Below are 7,611 nucleotides of genomic sequence, written 5' to 3'. Positions count from 1 at the left end.
ATTGGGGTCATTTGTTACGCAGCAATAGGGAACCAGAACACCTCCTGTGTTTTAGGAAGTCTTCCTAGAGAAGAAGGATCTGAGAAACACTTGCATGTCATAGAGTGGGAAGGAAGCAGTATTTTTCCACACTTCTGGGTCACAAGAGAACCAACTCTGAGTGTGAAATGCACATACAAGCATAGGCCATTTCAAATCCATGGTTTCTAAGAGAGTATTCAGTGCTTTTGATGCTGTACGAAATTTGGGGTTTCAAAATGTGATTGGGGGGCCGCCTGGGTGGCTCAGTCAGTTAAGTGTCTGCCCTCAGCTCGGGTCATGATCTCAGGATACTGAGATGGAGCCCTGCATTGGACCCCCTGCTCAGCGGGGACTCTGCTGCTCCCCCTACTTGCGCTCTCTCCTTCTCTTGCTCTGTCAAATAAATAAATAAATAAAATCGTTTTAAAAAATGTGATTGGAAAGAATATAAAGGAGGTACACCTTTATTACGTGGGAGAGAGGCAGAGACCCATCGGTGATGAAAAGGCGATCTCCTCAATACAATAAAAAAGTCTACAGAAATTACCTTTGTGTAGTTAGACCCAGCAGTGGGCATAGCAACCAAAAATATTGCAAAAAGTGCAATAACCCAGCAAGATTATTTGCCAATAATTTATTTTCATCAAGAAAAGAAAAACATATCCTTGGTTCCATGCCAATTCTCAACAAGCTAATTCATGGCAAGTCTTTCTCTGGGAAAAGAGATAATTAAATCGTTCTGAAGTCTTTGCTCCTTAACTACAGTAGTCATTAAGGCTGTTCACAAATATTCTTGTTGTCTTTCCTTCCTGACATATGGTGGGTTGTACTTTCCCACCCACTTGAAGGTATCACCATGTGCCTGGCTTTGGCCGCTGAAATGTGAGTGGAAACTTTGAAAGTCAGGATGCTTCACCGTCTTATCTTTTTCTTGTCATGGGAACCAGCAATGTTCCAGAAAGTGGCTGCTTTGTGAGCCTGGGGCCTGGAGCAAGGATGACAATGGTGTGGAGAATAGGGCGACTCCCTGACCATGCTAGAAAATAGGGGGAGGAAGACATAAATCTTCAGGGTGCCTGGGCTGGCTCAGTCCATAGAGCATGTGACTCTTGATCTCAGGGTCATGAGTTCAAGCCCCGTGTTGGGTGTGGAGCCTGCTTAAAAAAAAAAAAAAGAAAGAAATCTTCATTTTAAGTCACTGAAATTCTAGGGTTACTTGCAACCACAGCGTAATCTGGCCTATCTTGGCTGAAATGCTACTAAATAAGTGAAATTCACATTCATTGGCCCTTCCTGTTCAGACGCTGGCTCAGCAGCTCTCCACCAGTTAAGGAGGGCTAGGAAGAGTATGAGTCTCGCTGGGAGCCAGGTGCCTTCCATCCTATATCTCAGTATAGTATCTCACAATGAGCCAGGTATTCTTAACGCCACGTTACCTGTAAGGAGCCTGCTCACAGGCAGCAGCAGAGCTGGGGCAAGAAGGTTTCCTGAGTGTAAAAGCCAAGCAGACTCACTGGGCTGTACTGGGGGCCCCCGATTACTGGTTATGAACCAAGGTAATTTTAGCCTACTTGATAACTCAGCTGTGACCTCTTCCTGTGTTAGTCACTGTTATGTCCTCCTTCTTGTCTCTGCTTTGCTATCTTCTACAGGAACCTTCATCGTGTTCCCCCATTTTGAGGTAATTGTCACTCTCCCACTTAAGGGCGAGGAAATAAATGCGGCATGCAGCCCCCAAAAGGTGTGCAAAACATTTCATATACATTGCAGTTTTACTTAGTCCGTATATGAACCCTGTAGCAGAAGTATCACCAACTTTATTTTAAAAGTGGTAAATGGGGCACCTGGGTGGCTCAGAGGTTGAGCATCTGCCTTTGGCTCAGGTCATGATCCCGGGGTCCTGGGATAGAGTCCCGCATCGGGCTCCCTGCAGGGACCCTGCTTCTCCTTCTGCCTCTGTCTCTGCCTTTCTCTCTCTCTCTCTCTCTCTCTCTGTCATGAATAAATAAATAAAATCTTTAAAAATAAATAAAAGTGAGAAACTGAAGCATAGGCAAGTTATGTAAATTATCTAAGGTCTTCGTTAATAATCATTGGGGAGTGCATTGCAAACCTGCGTCCACCTGATTCCAGACCTCTTGCTCTTTCCGCAGTGATATTCCCTGCATCTACATCCTTGGCAGGATGTAGACTTGGGGAGGATTAAGACACTCTGCAACCTGTTTGATTGGACTTTTCTCCAAATGGACTTTTCTCTTGAGTAGTAGCCCTTTGGTAACCCAGAGTCTGCAAACATCCAGAGATCCAAACATCACTGAAAAACAGGGCCCTCCAATCTCCTCAGAGAAAAATCCAGGAACAAGATCAGCCGGCAATCATCATTTAATTTCCATCCTTTGATTTGCATATAGAAAGTGCCAGTATATATGTATTCATAAATTTGAGTTCTCTAGGGGCTTCTCAAAGTCCATGGTAGACAAACAAACTGTCCAATAGCTTCTGGCGTTAAGACAAGTTTGGGTACTTGATTGGTCCTCCAGATGGGCATTTCTGCCCTCTGCATTTCCCTGGCAGTCTTCTTTACAGTTCTTTGTACTGCCAAGGACTAGGTAACCACCTTCTTCGCCCTTGGCTCCAGTTCTACTTTTATTGCACTTCTTCCTAAATTAGTTGTTCTGATCCCTCTGGCGGATGAAAAGACATAATGTTCCTGGATATTTGAGGCTAAGTATGTGAGCAGTCTTTTACCCCATCTCTTAGGCTCAGCTGATTTGTTGTGGTCGGGTCTTAACTTGTCCATGCTAGGAAGGGTTCTCCTTCCCCTGCCTTATCTGCAGCAAGGGGAGAGGCCAGAGGCTAGACTGGGAGAGCTCATGGGCGGCCCTCTAGTTCTAAGATCTATTCAACTAGATGAGTTTTAGGTTGAAGCCACATCTGTGTTGGTTTAAGAATCATACTAGTTGCTCAGTCAGTGTTTATGGGGGGCCTTATTCTGGGCCTGGCCCTCCTCTAGAGGCTGGTGACAGACCAGTGAGTGACACAGACAAGGCCCTGGGGAAAAAAGAGACAATACACAAGTAGACAAGTGAATCTGGTCATTTCAGACCATGACCATGGCTGCGAATGAAATAAACAAGGTCATGTGGTAGGGTATAAGAAGGCATGAAGTTTGTTACTTTAGATAGATAGCTACGAAAGGTTCTCTGATAAGGGAACTTCTGAGCTAAGATGTAAATGATTAGGAGCCAGACTGGGAAAGAGCATTCCAGGCAGAGGGAGTAGAAATTCTAAGGCTCTCAGACTGGAGTAGGTTTGGGATGTTTAAGAAATAGAATAAAGTTGGGATGATTACCATTCAATGACTGGTTACTATGGACCAGGCTTTGTGGAGTGCACTTCCATGTAGTATCTCATTTTAATTACAATCCCCACAAGGTAGCTGTTATCTCCAGTCTACAGGTAGATCATTGGTTCTCTTACAACTTGGGGTTCCCTCACCTCTAATGGCACCCTAGAGAAGTTGATCTCAGTTGGGGCTATTTGGAAATTTATGACTGAGCTCTACTAGTATTTAGTTGGCAGGGCCCAGGAGGAGAGACATGTTTCAATGCATAAGATGTCCCACACAACAAAGAAATGTCCCTCATCACACATGATTCTCAAATGTAACACAAGATCAAGTTTCATGTAGGTGAAAGACCTGTTTATAATCTAATTCCATGTGCACACACATACAAGCTGTGAAATAATAGAAATATATGTATGTATGTACGTATGTTTCAAACCCCTCCTTGCACAGAGGTCCTAAAACCGTTATAATTTTCTAAGTGGTAAAAACACTAGGAACATCTTTAATATTTGGTCTTTGACCTTGGTTTCTCACACAGAACTCCCAAATTGCTTGGGATTTCTTAGATGATAGAAGTGTGTTTTGTTCTAATGAGGTGGGACTCTTGGTGGGTTCCCAGGTAGCTTTAGGATGGTGACATATGTTAGAAGCTTGGAACTTTCAGCTACATTCCCTGTCTTCTGGGAAGGGGAGAGGGCCTAAAGATTGAGTTGCTGATTGGTCATGCCTATGCGATAAAGCCTACATAAAAACCCCACAAGTACAGGGTTCAGAGAGCTTCCAGGCTGGTGAACACATGGAAGTGCTGTGTAGAGGGGTATGCCCTGAGAGCACGCCCCTTCCCATCTCTTCATCTGGTTCTTCATCGATGCACTGTATCATATCCTTAATTATAAAATAAACTAGTAGACCTAAGTAAATGTTTCTCTGAGTTCTGTGAGCTGTTCTGGAAAATGGTCTAACTTAAGGAGGATTTCCTGGTGAACCCTTGATTTGTAGCCAACTCAGGCAGAAGTATGGATGATCTGGGTACCTACTACTCTCTGTGTCTCTATGTGGGGGAGCAATATTGTGGGACTGAGTCCTTAGCTTGGGAGGTCTGTGCTAACTTCAGTTAGTCTTAAAATGAAATTGAAGTGCAGGATAACCAGGTGGTGTTGGAGAACTGATTAGTGTGGGAGAAGCATTTAGGAATTCAATCACCAAAAAAAAAAAAAAAAAAAAAAGGAATTCAATCACCAACTAAACGAAGGGAAAATCCTACTTATTTTATTTGGAACTTTATCAAGAAATGCTCAGCATTTCAGAAAATTGCAATATCTAAGGAAATACTGTTCATGGGATTTGAGTCACCAGAATGATACAACTGCATCAGGCTGCATTTGTACTGTCATGTGCAAATCCGTAACACAGGAGATCTGACACTTCTTGCAATTAAATTAAAATTAAGCCCTTCTCAGAATGAAAATCCAACTTTTCTGTTAGAGATGCATAAAAAACATTTTCTTATTTAATTTCTTAACTCATTCTAAGTAAGTGTAAGCAACTGACTACATGGCCCAAGCAAAGGCTTCTAATGCATGTTAATTTATTTTCAGCTACTTTATTTCTCTTACATATTATAATTAAGAGTTAGTGCTGAAAATCCAGTGTCCCAGAAATTTCTCTAGTTCTAAGTAAACCAGGACTGTTGGTCACCCTATAGTGTTATTTTTTTTTCTGAAATTATATGTGGTTGGGTTATATTATCTAATAATTTAATTCCATGATGGCAAAACAAGTGTTAGAAAAGACTCGCTGTAAGAAAGGAATATTAGATCTGGTGGGGTGGAGAACCATGCCCTAGAGAAAGCCCTGAGTCACGGAGGAGTTTAAGAACAGGATATGTTTCCACAGGCTGTCCGGAAAGGGGAATACCCGGGGCTGGGTCCAGCCCTTCCTGCATAGACAAGAATCGCACCTCCAAAACTGAGCTAGTGTGGTGGGCTGGGAGGGGAAATCCCAGGGCATTTGACATTTATATTCCTAGTACGGCTGCCTCCAGCACACGCATCCAAATTCAGGCACGCAATTATAATTTTTATTCTTGGAAAAATCATAGAGCAGAAGACGTTTGTTTTTGCTGCCCTCTTACCTCTTTTGGTCCTCTTATCCTTGAGCTATGTCCTTATGTTGACAACTGTCCCCAGACAGTAGCAGTGGGGGCTCTGGCCTCAGATGAACTTTGATTCGGACTCCTGCTCTGACCTAATCATTCCGTGTCTACGCTTCCTTCACTGTAAAATGAGGATAGTGACAATATACCTGCTGCACTGAGTTAATATTAGGAATAAATAGAAGAAATTGACTAATGTCGCTCATTCTTAGCATACTTGCTCTCTATTACATAGTAGATGTCTCATAAATTTTATTTATCATTATCCCTTGGCCTACAGACCTCTGCCCCTCCCAGTAGCAACTTGTGAGTGAAATTACTTCTTTCTCATTCTTGCACCTCCTCTCTCACCTGTGTCACTGATTGCACGTGGCTAGTCAGAAAGCATTGCACTTCGTGAAGCAATTCGTATTAAGGTTAAGGTTTCCTGCATTTTAAAACTTATTACAGGACACCTGGGTGAAGGTTCAGTGGTTGAGTGTCTGCCTTCGGCTCGGGGCATGGTCCCCAGGTTCCGGGATCGAGTCCCGCAGTGGGCTCCTGACACGGGGAGCCTGCTTCTGCCTGTGTCTCTGCCTCTCTCTCTGTGTCTCTCATGAATAAAATGAATAAAATCTTAAAACAAACCAAAACAAAACAAAACATATTTACCTCCACTGGAGGACTTTGTACGAGATGTTTCCAGAATTGAGAGAAGAGTAGTAGTAGATTTTCCATTGATCTCTGGTATGGGCTGAATTGTGTCCTCCTTAAATTCATATGTTGAAGCCCTAACCCTTAGCACCTCAGAATGTGATTATATTTATAGATAGGGTCCTTGGAGTGGTAGTTGAGGTTAAATGACATCATTGGGATGGATCCTAATGCAATGTGATGGGTTCTTTTTCCTTATAAGAAGAGGTTAGGATATATACATGCGCACAGAGAAGACCATGTGAAGACACAGGGACAGGATGGCTCTCTACAAGCCAAGGAGAGAAGACTCCAAAGGAGCCAGTGCCGCTGACTCCTTGATCTTGGACTTCTAGCCTATAGAACTATAAGGAAATAAATTTCTCTCTTTAAGATATGCAGTCTGTGGTAGAGAGCCCTAGCCGACTTATATACCCTCTTCCGCCTGTCACAGACCTTTTGCAGATTAAGGTTTCTGGGGCCAAATCCCATATAAGTTTCTGGAATTCCCTCTTCTCCTTTTTACACCCTTACAGCAAACCCCTGGAAATTCAGTCTACGGGTTCACCGTGAAGAGGAAAGGAAGTAATATTTTTGGGTTCTATACATGCCAGGTACTTAATCATCGTGGTAACTTATGAGTAGTTATTATTACACATTAGGAAGCTGAAGTAATCATTCATTCATTCATTTAACAAGTATACATGGAACATATATATCTGTACTTGTATTCTAGATAATATGAAAGATGCTGGAGATACATCAATGAATCAAACTGACTTGTCCCTTGTTCTCATAGGACTAAAAGGTTAGTGGGCAAACAGATTTGAAACAAATAATCACATAGGGTGGCTGGCTAGCCCAATTGGTAGAGCATGTGACTCTTGATCTCAGGATCGTGAGTTCAAGCCCCACATTAGGGGAAGAGTTTACTTAAAAAAAAAATCATTGGGCACCTGGGTGGCTCAATCAGTTAAGTGTCTGCCTTCAGCTTAGGTCATGATCCCAGGGTCCTGAAATAGAGCCCTACATTGGGCTCCTTGCTCAGTGGGGAGTCTGCTTCTCCCTCTCCTTCTGCCCCTGTCCCTGCTTGTGCGCGCACACACACACTCTCTCTATATATATATGACAAAAATAAAATCCTAGAAAAATAATCACACAAATAACTATATTGTTATAAATGTGACCACTTACAGAAGAGCACAACATATTAGTAGGAGAGCCAGATCAGTTTAATTCCATATAATAAAAATTTACCAAGCATCTATTATATGCCAGATGTGCTAAGTGCTTGGGAAGTATCAGTGAACATGACAGATATGGACTCTGTCCTCTTAGAACTTTCGTGGCTAGTGGGAAAAGAAGGCATCAAACAAGGCTTACAAATGAGAGAGAGAGAGAGAGAGGCAGAGAC

The sequence above is a fragment of the Canis lupus genome, chromosome 6 (genome assembly GCF_003254725.2).
Source record: "Canis lupus dingo isolate Sandy chromosome 6, ASM325472v2, whole genome shotgun sequence".
Classification (NCBI taxonomy): Eukaryota; Metazoa; Chordata; class Mammalia; order Carnivora; family Canidae; genus Canis; species Canis lupus.
The sequence above is the reverse complement of the archived record's forward strand: the minus strand, read 5'-3'. Positions refer to the sequence as shown.